The sequence below is a fragment of the Leuciscus leuciscus genome (genome assembly GCF_965113295.1).
Source record: "Leuciscus leuciscus genome assembly, chromosome: 7".
Lineage (NCBI taxonomy): Eukaryota > Metazoa > Chordata > Actinopteri > Cypriniformes > Leuciscidae > Leuciscus > Leuciscus leuciscus.
Window position 1 is genome coordinate 6949479 of NC_138731.1, and position 20024 is coordinate 6969502.

At 37.1% G+C, this 20024-nt stretch overlaps 1 long non-coding RNA gene across 1 annotated transcript; it reads left to right on the forward strand.

The window, feature by feature from the left end:
* The first annotated feature begins 6194 nt into the window (after window positions 1-6194).
* Window positions 6195-8477, forward strand: LOC309502885. Its single transcript, XR_014207424.1, has 3 exons — window positions 6195-6420; window positions 6842-6929; window positions 7857-8477. It is a non-coding gene; the product is annotated as an uncharacterized lncRNA (long non-coding RNA).
* The last annotated feature ends 11547 nt before the right edge of the window (window positions 8478-20024 follow it).

Consider the following 20024-nt stretch of genomic DNA (forward strand, 5'->3'; position numbering starts at 1 on the left):
ACTATAAATGTCACTATATCACCAAAAATCCGCTATCTCAAAATCAAACTCCTCTCACAAAAACCCACGAGGTCAAGATGCGTTGACTTCACTTTTGTATGCATTGTTTGAAATATAATTATTTGTATGTCCTTGCTAAAAAATATCTTTGCATGCCAGCAACAAGTGTCCCTTGTGAGAGGATTTTTTCAAAGGCTAGAGAAATTATCTGTAAAAAGAAAGAAGTAGGCTAAGTCCTTCCTCAGCAGAGAAATTTATATTTTTGAATAAAAATCTATAAAAAAAGTGAGACATTGTGGCTTCCCAGCTAACACACGACGTAACCGTTACGTAATGTATTCGTACTTTTTGGTCACGTCATGACCTTACTAACTGACAACGTAACTACAACGTCGCATGCTCGGAATTTCATTACCATCATATTACCAACCCACAACGTCGTCTGTACGTCCTCCTAAGGTTATAAGATGACCAACAACGTCCCAGATACGTACTCTATTATGGAAGGCCAAAAGGGCCAAAACGTGTGAAACTGTCGCGTTAACGCGTATTTACGTGTTAACACGCAATTTACGCGTTAACACGTCATTACGCGTTAACGCGTATTTACGTGTTAACGCGTAAATTGCGTGTTAACGCGTAAATGACGTGTTAACGCGTACCTAAATTTGGGACATTAGCACCACCTACTGGTTTGGTGCTGCTCTTGCTCAAACACAGAGAACCTAAATTAAGCTTGTAAATAGCAGTTTTTAAGGTGAAAATACATGTTCAACAATGACTTTTCAGAATAATTACAGCATATTTTAAATGGGCATATTTAGACAGTTAACTATAACTGTTCAAGCCCTAAAAGTCATGACCATTTTCACAATCACAATAGAAATTGTGTAATATATTTACACATTTCTCCAAACAGTATTTACATGTACACTTATACTGTAGCATATTTCTAAAGTATCTTTTTATAATTGAACCACTATGCATTATTTGTTAGAGAACCCCTTCTGTTAACACCATTAAGCCTTGAATCTGAGAATTTAGAAGAATCTGAGATTTGAGATGCATTGTTTTGCAGTATTTTTCGAAGATAACAAGCTCAATAAAATATAACAAATTTATATATATATATATATATATATATATATATATATATATATATATATATATATATATATATATATATATATAGGCTATAAAGGTGGTTATAAATTAGAATGTCTTGGAAAAGTTAATTTTTTCAGGAATTCAACTTAACAGGTGAAACTGTCCATAAGCAAAAGTGGCCCAAACCAAGTATTGAGTACATATGCATTATACTTTTCAGAGAACCAACATTTCTGTATTTAAAATCCTTTTTTTGTTGATTTCATGTAATATAAAACATTTCTGAGATTTTGAATTTGGGGGTTTCAAAAGCTGTAAGCCATAATCATCAAAATTATAACAAATAAAGGCTTGAAATATCTCACTTTGCATGTAAAAAGTGTATATTAGTTTCACCTGTAAAGTTGAATTCCTGAAATAAATGAACTTTTCCACGACATTCTAATTTATTGAGAAGCACCTGTATGTATATTGTAACGAGGAGTCAGTGTCGTGAGGATCCATATGCAGCTTTATTAAAGTAGAATGCAAATCAAACAGGCAGAGTTCAATCACGGGCTTTAAACACAATGAAGATAAGGCAGAATCAAAGTCAGAGTTCAGGCTGAAGATCAGGGCAGGCGGCAAACACACAGGTAGTGATGTGACATTTGAACCGAGGCGTCGGAGCTTGTGTCGAGAAAAAATGGGCGTGCCAGATGAAGCCGCGATTCGAGGCTTGTGTTGTTAACGTGAAAATCACGTGACTGATGACAAACGAGGCCTCGGTTTGTGTGGATACGTCATCGGTTCGGTCTGAGTGTCGCTTCTGGATAAAAGGCGGTTCGAAACTCGCGCCACCTTGTGGGTGTTGTCAGTAGTAGCCTAGTAAAAGCAGTTGTAGTAGTGTTAAAGAGTCAGAGAGTTAGAGAACTATCATTGTTATGGCTGTATATTATTACATTATCAGGTTAGAATAGTTATAGTATATTGTTATTATTAATTATAGTAGGCTTAGCTATATTATAGTCTTGTTATATTAATTAGATAAGATTATTTGGATTGCTCTGGATTCTTTTATTTGGATTGTCCTTTTGGATTTGTTTGCTTTTTGTGACTCTTCCTTTTTCCTGGAAATTGGAGCCAGCAAGAAAGAGGGAATCCTCCCCTGTCTGGGCTCAACAGAAGCATCAGTATCCTCATTTATACCAGCTGGCACTGGCATTTTTTAAATAAGTGTGTTACCCCAACACACTTGAAATAATTCTGTTTCTCAATAAAAATCGATTGTAATCCTTCCTTCCAGACTATTCTGTTGCAGTTTACTTTATTACACTCCCTCCAACATAAGCACTGCACTCAACACAGTGTCACTGTTGTTGTTCATACTGTCACTATCCAAACAATTAATTAATATTTAATTAACTGTGTGTGTGACTCTGCACAAGTAAAGTGGTGGTAGCGCAATGGATAAGACACATGCCTTTGGTGTGAGAGACCCGGGTTCGAATCCACTGTGAGACACCAATGTGTCCCTGAGCAAGACACTTAACCCCTAGTTGCTCCAGAGGAGTGCGACCTCTGACATATATAGCAATTGTAAGTCGCTTTGTATAAAAGCGTCAGCTAAATGAATAAATGTAAATGTAAATGTAAATTCAGACAGAGAAAGATACATATTTTATATTATACACAGTAATGGACAAATGTCTGCTCATGTCTTTTTATTTTTGCAAATGAAAGGTTACATACATCAACAGCGAGTACAAAATAAATAAATGCATATTTTTATTTATACAAATATTTTTCTAAAATATAGGCCTATATATTTTTCTAAAAAATATATTGTGTATAAAATTGGGGTGTCCATGTATAAAAAGCGAGCTCCTTGACAAAAAAGCCAATAGACATATTATCCTGTTTATTACTGTTTTTCCAATCAGATGAAACCTAATTCTTGATGATTACTGCCAGAGAATTTAATGACAGTGTAATTGAAGGTTAGAATGTCAAATCATTTAACATTTGATTCCATGTATAAAATGGTGTGATTTATAAATGTAACCTCTAAAATGATTCAGAATGTCACTTGTGTAAGCCAGTGACACTGGTTCAGAATGAATGAATTTGTCTGCTATTTCTTTGCACAGTAGCTAGGTGTCACTAGTGAGCAATGCTGAATGAAGCTTCGAGTAATGAACCTTTGGCTGAAGCAATGGGCTGCGAGGTATCAGTGGTTCAGGAAGCCTCATTTTGCTATCACTACACACAGGATAATCAAATGTCAAGGCAGATGGAATCAGAATAGGCAGGCAGCAAAGAATCAGAGTCCAGTAACCAGTCCAGTAACCAGTCCAGGTCATACACGGGAAATCACACACGGAATAAACGCTCAGAAATGTTTGCATGGCAAGACAAGACTTCGCAATGAGGAAGCTGGGAGAACAGTTTAAATAGTTCAGAGTCAATGGAAAACACCAGTGAGTCAAATCAGCCACAGGTACGGGGTATATGGGAAATGAAGTCCAAAGAGTTAGTACTCAGGTGACGGTGACCTCTGGTGGTGAGCGGAGGGAGCCACAGAGGCTGAATTCGTGACATATATGTGTATATATATATATATATATATATATATATATATATATATATATATATATGCTATATTACAAAGTTATATTACAACACACACAAACACAAACACACACACACATGCGTAATAATAATAATCTAAAGTGATTGGCTTGAATTTTTAATAAATGAAATGAAACAGAACTTCTGCTTTTCTTTTTTTACAATGGATATTACATTGTGAAATCATGAATATAGGACCAAAAGTAATAATATATATTTTATTAATACTACACAGAACAAGAGATTAATCTATATTCTCGCCAAAATGTTGGATAGATTTGGAGTGCTAATACACTCGTGATCTATCTATTCAGTTTCCTGGAAGTTACCCTTACATCAGTGTCGTTGCTCATGATGGCTCATGAGGTATGTTCAGCGTAGTGCTTGAGTCACTCTATCATGAATAATTCAAATAAAATAAAGGTGTTGTGTCACGGTGACACCGCCTGTCGTTACTGTTTGTAATCATTCTCATGACTATTAATTTGGTGACGCACACCTTCGTTTTATTGTATTTATTCATGAGATTGCGAAAAAGCGCTTACCTCATGGATACGATGAGCCTACGTCACATGGCATCTTCCGTTCGGTGCGCGCCCGTGATGAGAATCGTATAGAGAGACGGGAATCCATACATCGTTTTTCCAAATTATATATTACACTTCTTTACAGGTAACTGTGAACAAACTAGCTTTCGGTTATAATAAACACTGTTAAACATATTACGGTGGGTTGAAAATAGTTTTTTTTTTAAACTTTATTTAAGTTTGTCATGAGATTGTTGCTTCGCAATTAGCGCGACAGCCTGCCATTATATGCAATACACTGATTGCTGCCAACACTGATTAAGAATACACTATTAATAAACAATTAAAATGCTATGTAATTTTTTCAGACACATTTATTATCATTAGCCCACTTTTGCCGGTGCTTTGCGGCAATATACATGCGCTTTGCACTCAGGATTGAATATAAACATGCGATTAGTCCGTGCTTAAATGAATGACCCTAGGAAAAATATTTAGTCTATGACAACTCTAATCAATAGCCCATTAAATAGCTGACATGATTTAATTAGTAGCCTAATTAGTTCCCAGCTCTTACATTAAACTGAGTTAGCATAATTAGTTAATTAACTAATAAAATCACAAAATAAATTTTCATAAGATGCTAACATATAGCATTGCTTATTCCACCACACAAATGACTGTTTATAAGGTGACAATCCGTTATATGATTGTAGGCTGTATCTTGAAGATTTTTGTATTTTATTGTATCTTCGATCTGTTATAAACACGAAGATTGACATTTCGTTAATAAAATAAATAATAACACAATGTTGTAAAAAAATAAACAACTCTAAGTTCTGGCTATTGTCACAACGCGCTGAGTGGAAGACAGACTAGAACAGGATGATGAAGAAAGTTTCTTTAATACTCAAAATAATTTCCAGAACAGAGAGATACTCACACACATGTAGCCAGGGCCGTTTCTAGGCATAGGCAAACTAGGCAGTTGCTTAGGGCGCAAACAGCCGGGGGGCGCCAGTAAGAGCCCTAGTCACACCAAGAGATTTTTTTCTCGCCCAAGCAAGTGGAAGAATTTTTTTTTTACATTTCCAATAACAGACAGTATATTTGCACAAAATTCCTGTGTTTATGACAAAAAGACACCTGCCACTAAATATCTACAGTGGGTAGGTCGTTGGGCGCGAGATGATTGAAAGTAGCTTTTTTTTACACATTATAATGTATAATGTGCAAAGTGTGTGTTGATATATATACGATATATATCAGTCAGATTCACAAGGCTTAATGTGTTATCAGAAGGGGCTCTCTAACAAATAGAATTAAATTATAAAAAGATGCTTTAGAAATATGCTACAGTAGGAGTGTAGGCTACATGAAAATACTATTTGAAGGAAATGTGTAATATTATCCTAACACAACTTCTATTGTGATTGTGAAAATGGTCATGACTTTCAGAGGCCAATTTAAAATATGCTGTAATTATATGTAGGCCTAGTTGTAACCTATATTCTGAAAAGTCATTGTTGAACATGTATTTTCACCTTAAAAACTGCTATTTACAAGCTTAATTTAGGTTCTCTGTGTTTGAGCAAGAGCAGCACCAAACCAGTAGGTGGTGCTAATGTCCCAAATTTAGGTACGCGTTAACACGTCATTTACGCGTTAACACGCAATTTACGCGTTAACACGTAAATACGCGTTAACGCGTAATGACGTGTTAACGCGTAAATTGCGTGTTAACACGTAAATACGCGTTAACGCGACAGTTTCACACGTTTTGGCCCTTTTGGCCTTCCATACTCTATTCGTAATAACTTGGTAATTTCATGACTTACTGGCAACGTAACTACAACGTCACGGGCCCGTAATTTCATTACCATCTTATCAGACTGCATTTCTATGAAATATTTTATTTGTTTCAATTGTTTGTTTAGTATTCCGTAAGTTTGAAAGACGTTCATTTTATTCAAATAATTAAGGTTAGATGTTTATGGTTGTAAATGTTGCGTGGCTTTGGCGTTTAATGGGCGTGCGCCGTGCGCGTGAACCTTCGAGTCGCCCTCAAACACTGGAGCGGAGATGAGTTGCCATGGAAACCGACAGACCGCCCCACTGACTGCAACTGACAAAGCAGCTGAACTCCCTCTCTCGCTGTTGTTTTCACTGCTTTCAGGTGAGTTTAGTCTCTAAAATCACACAAATAATACACACAACTGTTCTTGACACTTCTCTTACTTGTAATTGACGCGCTTCTGTTGAATATTTGCTTTATATAAATGGTTTAGTGTCTTCGGAAAAAGTTAGCATCTCAACCGTTTTCAGAAGAGGTAACGTTAACGTTATGCTAACTTCATAGCCTGAGCTTTTGATATGAACGTTTAGGCTTTTAATCACATCTTATGGGTAGATGATAGGTTTTGATAGTTTTGTAAAAAAAACAATTTAGTTTGGAAGTGAGCTAATTAATTTAACAAACGTATTTATTTAACATAAACGTAACTTACTCGATGACGTCACTTACATGGAGTGTGAAAATTGGCTGAAACTAGCTCAATGTTTAACACAAATTGATAAAAATAGTTCTGTGATTTCAGCAGCAACAAAATAATCCTTCTACAACAGGGGAAGCTCCACGACTTCAACATTTCTGAAGAAAGCTGCTGCCAGAGAAGTTGGAAACAGGTGATGTGAGGAAGCTCATTAAATAACTGCATATCCATTTTCTCACAATATTTTGTCACCTACTGTATATCACCATGCATCTGTTATTTTCTTATTTTTTAAATTCTCATATTTACATTTATTTGTTTAATTTATTTTAAGAAAGTTTTGACATCCAAAAGTAAGTGACACTGTATGAGTAATATGAATAATTGAATAAGTAAAACTAAAACCATAGATGAAACATTTATGATTATTATCAGTCTTGAAAACAGTTGTGCTGCTTCATATTTTTGTTTTTCAAGGTTATTTGATGAATGAAAGAAAAAAAACAGCATTTATTTGAAACAGAAATCTTTACTCTCTTCTGGTCAATTTAATGCATCCTTGCTGAATAAAATATGATTTTTTTGTTTTGTTTTTACTCTATTGAACCCAAACTTTTGAACAGTAGTGTAAACTACTTTTTATATATTGGGTCTATTTAACAATGAATCCTGGAGAGAGAGAAAAGAAAATGGATTAAACTGTTACATTGGTTTACACAAAAAGATTAATCAGCACAACTGTTTTCAACATTGATAATACTCAGAAATGTTTAGGACGTTTGCATTGTAAGAATGTATTGTATTCAAGTATCAAAATGCTGACTCGTTAGGCCATGTTTTCTCATTAAAATCAGAAGATGTCCTATTAATTCAATAGAATGTAAGGGAATAACTCTAGAATAACCTTCCTGATAATGTTTGGGGCCCAGAAACACTATCCTAATTTAAATCTGGATTAAAGACACATCTCTTTAGCCAAGCATTCATTTAACACATCTCATAATCTTGCACTATGTGATGAAATAGTAAAAAGTGCACATGACCATCTTTTGCCTAACATAATATGAAACAGCAGCAATGCTAATCTTTCTCCTGTTGTCTCCTTGTTTCTATCTCTCAGGATGCTCAGCATATTTTACTAGAGATTACAGCAGCTCCAGTTTGGATCCAGCCTCACTTGGGAAGACTTCTAATGACATCAACACTCTTGAAGACAATGTGTTTAAATTTTTTTTAGATGTTAAATAAATGACATTTTAAAGTGTTGAAACTAATTTAAGTTTTTATGTCAGGTGGTACAACAAAAATATTATGTATTGTAATTGTACCACCTGACATGAAAAGTGTACCACCAACCTACCCATACTTGAAATTAGCAGTTTTTATCAGTATTTGAGAGAGCTCTACAAACTTTTTCACTCTGCCAAAGAGATCAGTTAGGCTCCTCTGGACGATGCATTATCATGTTTACTGTTATTACCTTGTAAATTCATAATAACATTTGAGAATATACAAATGGCCGGACAAAAGTTTCTCAATTATCTCAACAGCTTTAAAACTACTGATATTTCTAAAAAACAATTATATGAAAGGCTTCAAACCTAAAATGATGGCATAGTTTTTTTATTATTTTTTATTATTAAGACACCATTTTAAATTGATTTCTTAGTCAGTTCATTTGTTCGAACAGTTGCACCGTCACCTGACAATTTGGGGGTTTAATGCTGCCTTCAACAATAATCATAAATAGGCCTAGTTTTTTATATTCATGATTTCAGAAGAAGAAAAACAAAATAATATGTATTATTAAATGTAAAAAAGAAATGATTTCAAACTAAGGTTTTATCGAATATGATACATGTCATGAAGTTATCAAATTATTTTAAAAGGAAGTAAAGCACTTGCCACAACATAACTTTGTGACAATGTTTAGAAAAATATATGACCGATTTTTAAACAAAACTGTCTGCTTACAGATTCTATCTTTCAGTGCTAATTGCTTTGTGTATTTAAATGTTAAATGGGAAAACACTCAACTGTTCTTTTTTCTAGCATTTTTCTTTTCTTATTCTTGCTTTGTTATTAGGGCCACCAAAATGAAGACGTGTAGGAGTAGTTCGATGTTCAAGCTTTTGGGGAAAACCTTGTTAATTTAAATGTATAACCTGTTTGCATACTGTTTTTGCTGTCTGTGTCTTGTTCTATAGTAAATGAACTGAATTAACCAAATTTTGAGTCTGTATCGTTCATATGTCGTTGAAAAAGTCTCTAAAATCGTTTTGGGCCAATGAGGACAAGTTAAATTAAGCCACTGCATGTCCGCCCATATTATTAAAAACTAAAATGACCAACTGGTTACCAATTACGACTGCCGATCCACAACGTTGCCACGACGTCGCCGTTACTAACTGACAACGTTACAAAGTTACGTCGTGACAACGAATCCAGGAATTTCACTTTTCCGGTTGCCACAACGTAACTAGTTACGTCGCCACGACGAAAGTTTGGTCACCAGATTACGTTGCAGTTACGTAACAGTCACGTATTTGTGTTAGCTGGGTTGATTTCTTTTATTAATATTCATTTTTCATGACCAAAATAACTTTATGCACAGTGAGGAGCCTACAGGTTACAAGCTTCACATATTAGAAAAATACAATAATAAAAAATAAAAAATAAATGTAATGGCTCGTTGTCAAGGTTGTTCCAGATCAACACCTGCAAGTGACCACTAGGTGTCACCGTTGAGACGGGTGTCGGATTGTTTCAAAGCCTCGACTAGTGATGTTACATAATGACACTGAAGCTTCGATGCGCGTATCACACAAGCGAAACAATTTCTAGTGAAGCCCCGTATCGGGGTGTGTATTGGTTTACTAGAGTCACGTGATCGATGACAAACGAAGCCTCACTTTCTCTCCAGTCACGTGTGCGTTTCGCTTTGGGTGTCAGAAGGCTCGAACTCCAGATCGTATTTAACGAGTCGTTGCCTCAGTCTGGTTGATGTATTTGTGAGGAGAGTGCTGTAGGGTCCGGGTATCGTTCGTTCATTTGTTTTTGCTCTCACATACGAAAAAGAAAAAACGAGAAAACAGCTCCTTTTTACGTTTTTTCGTTTTTTTAGAAAAACGAAAAAACGAAATTATGACTTGATTTTTGGTTTTCCCGTTCTTGCACGGAAATCAGAAAAACAAGCTGTTTTCTCGTTTTTTCTTTTTCGTATGTGAGAGCAAAAACAAATGAACGAACGATACCCGGACCCTGTAGCCTATGGAAGTCCGTTTCCGCCACGTTGAGTAAAAGAAAAAGATTCTTTAAGTCATATTAATGAGAAACGTTCTCATAATAATGACTTAACATCTCGTAATAATGAGAAACTTTCTCATAATAATGACTTAACATCTCGTAATAATGAGAAACTTTCTCATAATAATGACTTAACATCTCGTAATAATGAGAAACTTTCTCGTAATAATGACTTATTTTCTCGCACTTCTACGCATGCGCAAAGCAGCGGAGCAGAAGGGCGTGCCGCACTAGCGACATCCGCTGGTCAAAGCCGTGTAAATGCATCACAGCAAACATGGCACTCTGCAAAACAGTTGTTTTCATTAAAGTCAGTGTGATCTACTAAGTGCAATCTGTAGTATCATTAAATAACATCATCAGTAGGCCTATATCTTCCATACTTTTCCATGCGCACGATAAGGTGTGAAAGTGGAATGCAGAAGCAGGACGGTTACCATGGTAACGAAGGATGCCTGCTTGTGCACAGCGATGAAATTGTTACATGAATTTACAAAACTATCAGATTAAAGTTGGAATATTACATTTATTCATCAAGTTTAAGTGTAACATCTTCATAAAAATATATGGGTATGTGTTAATATAACACGTATTTTGCAGATGCTTCTAGGATATTTGATGTGCAGGTTCATATTGATTCAAGATATCAATACAGAAATCACCTTTAAGATGTTTATGACTTTGGGGACATTTAAACATAAGTGGGCAGTGGAATGGGGGAAAACGCAAGGTCGAGACGTGTTTTTAAAAGCTGAACTTCTTTTCAATTGAGCGCCGCGTTTTTAGAACGCCGTGTCATGCGCGAGACGCTGCAGAAGAGCGAGCGAGCGTCCGTCTAGTGCGCGTATGCCTAGAAAAGCAATGAAAAAGCGCGTTCCGTATGAACGGACACACAGATTTCCAGATAAGTGTTCTTAAACAGATTTGGAAAGGTGTGCTGTCTTATCATTCCTCCATCTATTTTAAATCCATGGATCACCCTTCTGTGTTGCTGCTTGTTCATACACAAAAATAAAAATGAATATTACAAATGAATAAAAGACTATCTAGCTATGGAAGCCGTCTCATAATTTGATCATTTATCATTAATGTTATTCACTGCAGAGCGTGCCATGTTTGCTGTGATGCATTTACATGGCTTTAACCAGCGGATGTCGCTAGTGCGGCACGCCCTTCTGCTCCGCTGCTATGCGCATGCGTAGAAGTGCGAGCAAATAAGTCATTATTACGAGATGTTAAGTCATTATTATGAGAAAGTTTCTCATTATTACGAGATGTTAAGTCATTATTACGAGAAAGTTTCTCATTATTACGAGATGTTAAGTCATAATTATGAGAAAGTTTCTCATTATTACGAGATGTTAAGTCATTATTACGAGAAAGTTTCTCATTATTACGAGATGTTAAAGGGGACATATCATGCTAAATGCACTTTTTTAGCCCTTAAATGCATTTTGTTGTATATTTGGAGTGTTTAGAAGTACAGAAAAGATGAAATTATTCTCTTCAGGTGCTTCGTTGATATCTTTATATTCTGTTTTGGTCATATTTTTCAACCGGTTCAGATTTTTCTGTTATCTATGACGTTTTTTGAACTATCACGTCACAGTTTTTGCAGCGGAACTGCCAAATAAGGACATTGACTTCCGGCCCAACACTTCGAGCAATCCGCCATTATTATTTCTCGCTGCAATTTTGTAGTCCAAGCTAAAGGATGCAGAAGTTACGAGAGGGTAAGTTAAAATGTTCGGTTGTTGGATGTAGTAACCCACACGCTTCATTACACCGTCTAATTTAGATGAACTGCCGCGCTTGTGACGGCGCATGTTTAACTGAAAGAACGAGCAGAGAGAGAGACCCGGTCGCGCGCGCGCTCACTCTCTCTCTTCAGAGCCAGGCGAAAGTGTAAACAAGACATCACCGTCTCCAAACTAGACGCTGTCTTGCTCTCTCTCCCTCGGACATAAATAAATCGACACGGTGGTAAAAGGTCGGAAGACCAAAGTTTCATGTGTAAATACAGTAACTTACACACCATTGCGATACATCCATATGAAGACGTTGTTCTGCAGGTTCGTCGTCTTCAGGGTGCGATTTGCCGGGGGGGATGCGTGGGATTTCCCCCTTTCTGGTCAATGTATCCCTGCCTCTGCTTAATTATTTTTATCCCCGGTGGGGATAAATTTATCCCCCCCTCAAAGTGATCAGTGCTACTACACTAGTGGCGAGGCGGATCACAAAACTTATCACGGATCCGTGGTTTGATTAAAATCCTTTTTATTTTAAAATGCGCTACTTTGACTGGCTCCGCAGCCTCTCTGTAACCACCACTCTGCAGACTTGCTCAATGTCCCGCCCACGGCGCTATATGATTGGTTACACCTCACGAGTAATAGCCTATCAACACTTGCGAGACGGTTGCAGGTCTTTTTTTACGCTGCATATGCAGCATATTACTGAAGCGGGAATAAACATCACAATCTGATTATCTGTTTCTATGATGACAAGCAGAGTTAGTGCTGAGGTTGCACATACGGTGTTTTACTCAACTGAGGCTAAGCAAAGGTTTTTTGATTACTCACTCACTCTTGAGTGTCTGGCGTGAGTGATTTCAATGTTAAGTCAATGTAAAGACGCGTTTACGCGCGTCTAGAGGTCCTGCGGCGCGATGCGTGTCGCGCGGCGCGGTAGACGCGAAGCCCGAATGAGGCGAATTGACTTTGTCGGCCCGGCCCGACACATTAACTGTATGTTATGAGCCCGAGCCCAATTTAAACCCAGGGGTGGCGCCAGGGAAGTTGAGATGAAGCAAAGATGAAGTTGACGATCGCCATTTCCGTAGTGAATGCGCATATATGGAGAAATGCATGGATTACATCAGAGTGTTGCCTATTTCTTTTTGTTTTGAATTGTTTCGTTTAAAGACATTTCAAGCGTTCTTTAGATATATTTCTTAATATTCTCTTTGAGGCATACACTTAGTTTCGGTTAATTTATGATGAGATCCGCTTAAGTTATCGTGCAGTGCAAGTAACCGCGGCGGCGCCTCTGATTATAGCCTTTGTCTGCTATATTTGCTTCTTATTTATTAAATACACGCAATTCGTTGATGAAAAATGTATTAAAATTAAGATACAATTTATACAGAACGAAATTCACTTTAAAGAAAGGCTTTCTACAAAACAAAACTTAATGAAATAGTCAAAATCATGTCTAACCCACTCCAAGTCTCCCGATATATACTGCACATCCTATCTTACTCGTGCTGCTGTTCACTTTTCATAAATCAACATAGATGGAAAAAAATAACAATAATATTTTAACAAATATGAAACTAAATGAGCTTATTTAATGGCTACAACACATATAGTAGGCCTATACAGACACTCTATTTGTACAAATTGCTGCACATTCATTTACTGCTTCTGAATTTTGCACACATAAGTTGAAAGGCATTTGTTTGTGCATAGTAAAACATATCTGCAACATTTATCAAGTTCACGGATATTGTGCGTGCATTTATTAATTATTATCATAATGAATAATGCAACAAGGACAAATCATGTAAACTGCCTTGTTTGTTTATTCAGAATGAAATGGATCGCAAATGGATCTGAAAGAAGAAACGTAAAAAATAAATAAAATAAAATAAAAATAAAACGTGAAAAATTATGAACACAGAAAATGAACTTTGGATGAACTTTGGATGGCCTAGGAGGAGTAGCCCTAGTAGGCTACAACTCTAATTTAATTCAACAAGGTTTTAGAATATAGAATATTTTTTAAACAAAATAAATATTTTTAAAGATTATTATCCCGGGCCGGTGTGATGCGTGCGAGTGGAGGAGCATGACACGTGACGTGTTGCATTTTGTAACACAAGTGCTGGATCAAGGGCCCGGGTCGGGTCGGGTCAAATTCGGGCTCGGGCAGAGAATCTAAACTCTGATTTATCTGATCCTGTCCATTAGCTTTGATCCATGTACGGCTTTTCAGAATGTCACCAAGTACAAATATTTGTAATAGTATGTAATTTTTCAGCACGAAAACTCTTGTTAGCTAGCTGGGAACAATGAAAAGGGTCCAGAGCAGCAAATGCAGTGAATGAAGTTCTTGTTCTCATGATTTATTTTTATGAATAAAAATGTTTCAAAACATCCCCCCCTCTGTTTTTTTCACAAATCGCACCCTGGTCGTCTTCATTTTCATCTCGCTCCGGCTCTGGCTCGAACATGTAAGGCTGGCTGGACAAGTCTTCCGTTGTTGACATTTTGTTAATAACGTGTGTATAAAAGTTTCTGTGCGCTAGATAATCCTATCTCTGCTACCAGACTACAAAAATGGCCGAACGGGGTGGAGTTGAACCGAGTGTCACCGCTACAACCTGGAGAGGGGGCGGGGTATGAAGTGTCTCAATATTATTTAAAGAGACCGCACCAAAACGAGTTGCTTTCAGAAGCACATTAGAAAAGGGGTAAAAAAGGGGCCTGTGGAGCTATAATAATGAGGAATTCAGACTAGGGCCGCAACGACGCGTCGACGTCATCGATTACGTCGACTATGAAAATACGTCGACACGCATGAAATGCGTCGACGCGTCACATTAATTATTTACGTTTAAATATCGAGTAATGGCGGCTTCTGCTCCCTCTCATGGTGAAAATGACAGACCACGATCATCCAAAGTATGGGAATACTTTAAACTACGGCCGAACAGAAAGGTAGTGATGGCAAAATCGAGGCCTCGTGAACCAATGAAACAGTTGAACCAAATGTGCCATATTGTTTCGAGGCTTCGAATCAATCCGACACCCGTCTCAACGGTGACACCTAGTGGTCACTTGCAGGTGTTGATCTGAAACAACCTTGACGAGCCATTAAAAAAATGTGTTGTTTTTTTATTATTATAATGTTCTAATATGTGAAGCTTGTAACCTATAGGCTCCTCACTGTGCATAATGTTATTTTGGTCATGAAAAATGAATATTAATAAAAGAAATCAAGCCACAATGTCTCACTTTTTTAGAGATTTTTATTCAAAAATATTAATTTATCTGCTGTGGAAGGACTTAGCCTACTTCTTTTTTTACAGATAATTTCTCCAGCCTTTGAAAAAATCCTCTCACAAGGGACACTTGTTGCTTGTCAAATGGCGCATCATGGATGATGTATTGTTGCAGTAGGCTAGCTGCCGATCACAATACACACATCTCACTTTATTTGGGGTTTCTAAATGGAAATGCTCCCACACCACTGATGTACGGCATCTCTTCTGGGGAGCCTCCATTTGATCTATCTATCCAAATCTATCTATATATGAATTGATCTATGTATCTAGATATGTCTCTATAATCTATGTATCTATATATGTATCGATCTATAATATATGTATTTATATATGTATCTGTAATCTATCTATATATGTATCTATCTATTAATCTAGCTGTCTATATATATTTATATCTATGTATCTATTAATGTGTCACTATATGTATACTCTGTCTGTCTCTAGCCTATCAGTCAATGTGTTGTGTAAATTTAAATGTAAGTCTAAATTGCCTATAACTAATCAAATCGCACTATGTCACTATATCACCAAAAATCCGCTATCTCAAAATCAAACTCCTCTCACAAAAACCCACGAGGTCAAAATGCGTTTATTTCACTTTTATACAGATGTGCGATTGTGTGGTCTGTTCCCGACCGTGTCAATCAAACGCTGATTCGGCGGACCACACCTGATGAAACACTAGTGAAACACTTCGAGGCTTCGTTTGGTCATAGTCACGTGACATGGGTGGTTCGAATCACGCTTCGGATCAGTGTTTCGACACATCTGCGCTTCGGGATCTCGCAAAGCTTCGGAACGACTGTTTCGCTTCAGCCATCCTTACAGAAAGGTGCTTTGTTCACTATGCAAACTATTCCCCATTCGACGACGATAAAATGGACTTTAATTTATAACTTAAACTTAAATCTGTTATCGAAGCTTTCAGTGCATTTGCCAGTTTTTAAAAGTTGAGTATGCACATGTAGACTAGAGACCTGCACTCCCGCGGGACCCACGATCTGATGGCCAGGCCGAGTGCGGCGCGGGAATATAGATCTGATGGCCGAGTGCGGCGCGGGAATATAGATCTGATGGCCGAGTGCGGGCGTGGGCGGTAATGCACTCGCGTGTGTGCTGGTTGCGGGAGAATAAAACGATTCGCGGGACTCCCGCAAAATAGAATTATCTATAAATTGAACATCTAAAAACGAATAAATTGTCATTCATCTGTTGCACAAAAGCAACAAGAACAACTAAAACAAAATAGAAACGATTTACAGGCCAGAGTCTCTATCTATGTTTGCAGCGTTGAACAATGTAGCCAATCACAGACATATGTGTTGATTTCTTGAACGCCAATCAGATGCATAGAATCCCCTCACCGTTCAAAATGGACTTTTTGTTCAGTGCTGAATTCTGCATTCTGGCAAATCATCGCATTATAGCAAACAAAGTGTAGATATTATGAAAGATTCATTGTGCAGCCAGTTTCATTTATAATAACAGAGATTTGTGAGATCGCGATGAACTGAGATGCTTTTTAGGAATTATTAAGGGAGAACCCTTACAAAAATAACCTACAGGAATCCTGCAGGATTTTAATTTTTTCTGCAGGTATCCTGCAGGAATTATAAAATCCTGCAGGATTGTTCACTTGTACTGCACATCAGTCCTGCAGGAATTATAAAATCCTGCAGGAATTACAAAATCCTGCAGGATTTTTCACTTGTACTGCACATCAGTCCTGCAGGAATTATAAAATCCTGCAGGAATTACAAAATCCTGCAGGATTTTTCACTTGTACTGCACATCAGTCCTGCAGGAATTATAAAATCCTGCAGGAATTACAAAGTCCTGCAGGATTTTTCACTTGTACTGCACAGCAGTCCTGCAGGAATTATAAAATCCTGCAGGAATTATAAAGTCCTGCAGGATTTTTCACTTGTACTGCACAGCAGTCCTGCAGGAATTATACAGTCCTACAAAATGTTTGCTTACAGGAGTTTTCCCTGTAAATGAAAAATAAATAAGTAAAAAAATATATATTAAAAAAACCTACAGGTTTTGGATTCAGGATAGGCTATGTCTAGACTAGAGAATAAAACTCGATAGTTGCTGTAGTTTTATTCATACAATTTTTATTTAATTAGATTCAAGTACATTTCATGGAACTATTTTTGATATATTATGCTCTGGCTGCTGGCAGCAATGAGACAAAACAATGAGTTTTTAATAAAAAAAACTAAATAAAAAAATTAAGAGTAAGAATAAATAGGCAATTATAAAAAAAATTAAAAAAACGAAATCATTTAAAAATTATACATTTATGCAAACATCCACCACATGTCAACATTCAAGAGATATGAGTCTGTATACTGTACATTTTTACCTTTTATAACATGAAGATGCAGCTATTTTGTTTTTAATCCAACTCCCATCTATTTGGTTGGATGCAAAAAAAATTATTTGCAAGACCTGGTAGGTCCTTGAGGTAGACACAGGTTGAATGTATGTCTGTGCATTTGATAAGTTCAACTGAGTCAATCCCTCTTTCTTTTAAAATGCTTGTTGCTGTTATCCCTGATTCTCTGTCTTTGCTGATGTCATTACTTGTTGTTTTCATAACATCAATGAAGGCATGACCCTCTCCTTGCGCATTGCCTATGTCTATAAATGATCGTACTAATGCTATAGACCCATGTTTGGTTTGAACTGCATGGTTGATTCTTTTAGATAAAGATTTTGCTCCTTTTGAATGAATTCGCTTGCCATTAATCACAGCCCTAGAATAAAAACTGAAAGCTTTATTTGCACTAAAACCTGACTCTTGAAGGATATGAGACTCTCTTGGGGTTGGCTGTCGTACATGTGGGCATCCAAGAAACATCACGCTAGAACTACCAATACACTTTGTCACAATATTGGTGCCTCCCAAAATTTTTTCAACAAAGCTTTTGCTTTGCTGTGTTTGTTCATCATTGAATACAGCAGCAATGAGTCGTGGAACATGTTGGTAAAGGTTAAACATGTTAACAATTTGTTCTGCTACAGCTTGTGTGCCATGAAAGAGTTTCTGAAGGTGTCCATTCTGGGACTCATATAAGAATGCACTGTGACTCCATAAAGGACCCCAATTTTTCACAGATGCTGCTGCATGTACAAGTATGTGGACATTATAAGACACATGACACTTTCCATACTGAGACTCAAAACGGCCCACAAATGCTTTTAAAAGGCCATCAGCTTTGTCAATGTCGTGGGGGGAAATTGAATCTTGAAGGAGAATGTATGTAGCCTGTACTAGAAGTAGTAAATGGTCAAGATATTGTCTGGGTAAAATGCCGAACAAACAGGGAAGGCTGTAAAATAAGAGAAAGTGTCTGTATTCCGAAGCTTTCCAATATTTACGCAAAGAAATTGAACGGGGTGGTCTTGTTATACTTGTAGGTGGTTTAATGGCAAGTAACCTTTTTTCAATTTGCTCGATTTCTCTTCCAATGTACCAAGGCTCTGTATGGTATTTGGAGTCAAACCATAGGGTAGTCAGCTGGCGACAAACACCAAGTAATATGCCATGCATGTAATCATATGCAAATCCAGAAACCATATTAAAAAACATCAGCAGCATTAGAGGAGATGGACCTTTTACACCATTTATGCATGTTCCAGAATCAACAGCTTGCTGAGCATCTTTAGTGTGTTTTTTGTGCGATCTCAGCTCTGGCTCTGGTGACTGCAAAGGATACACCCTTGTAAACCCATTACCCTTTTCTACAACTTCACCCTTTTGATAACACCAGTTACAACCATGCTCTCCATTAAATTGCTTGACATTCTGTACTGCACAACGAGCCACTGAATCACAAATGCAAAGCAAACTGTATACATGGACTACTGATTTTTCACCTTTCCACTGACAAGGTAACCCTTGGTTTTCAAGACTTCGCAATTCATTAACAAATGATTGCAGAAACGAGTTCATTTCTGGCTTTTTTGGCCCAAACCACAAACCACCAAGAATGACATGCTTTGCCCTCAGATTAGGGGGGAGCTCGTTGATTGTGACTTGAAGAGGCCAGATATGAAAAGGAGAAGATTTGAAAATTGGAACACCATCAACATTCCAGGACACTGAAATATTCGCCAATTTTGGGTCATTTAGTGCATCAATCGATTTGTACATAGTGCCATCAAATATGTCTTCAACATTTTGTGAGTTGCGCTTTGTCCTTGACCATTTGTAATTCAAAGACTGACAAAAATCTGTATCTTGAAATTTACCTCTTAATTGATCTGAAATAGATAACTTGATAAAGACAGAGCCAGATTTGATTAGGTTTTCCATGTCCCCTGGGGTACCATTGCATGAAGCACAGTGGGTGGGGATTTCATTACCAAAGAAATATTGGCAGGATGGGCAAATATACTGGGCTTCAAAAGTGTCACAGTGAAAGGATTTCATGAACTTGTATAAGCTATCTGGAACACCATTGGTTGAATCAGGACAGTGGAGATTGATAAGATCTAACAAGTCACTCAAAGCCACTTTGGATGTTGTATGCCTGAGGCTGTAGGCAAGTATACACAGCAGAGATTCTTCATTAGTGATTTTGGCATTTGGATATATTTTTTCCTCGCTGGCACACTCCTCTCTTTCTTCTGTGCTTCCCTCACAAACTGCACTGTGGTTTCTGACAATCTAGAAAGTAAATATTGCACTAATTACAAGCTGACACATAAAGAAGTGTGTGCTTTAAAAAAATAACAATGAGGCTATAGACTAGATACATATTCTAAACTTTATTCTCACATGAGTCTGTGGAAAGTTCTCATCAGCTGTGCTAAAAACATCACCCTCGTCATCAGCAGAAAAGCCTTCCTGTTAGAAATTGTGCATTTATTGCACATTAAAACAAAATCCATATGAACACT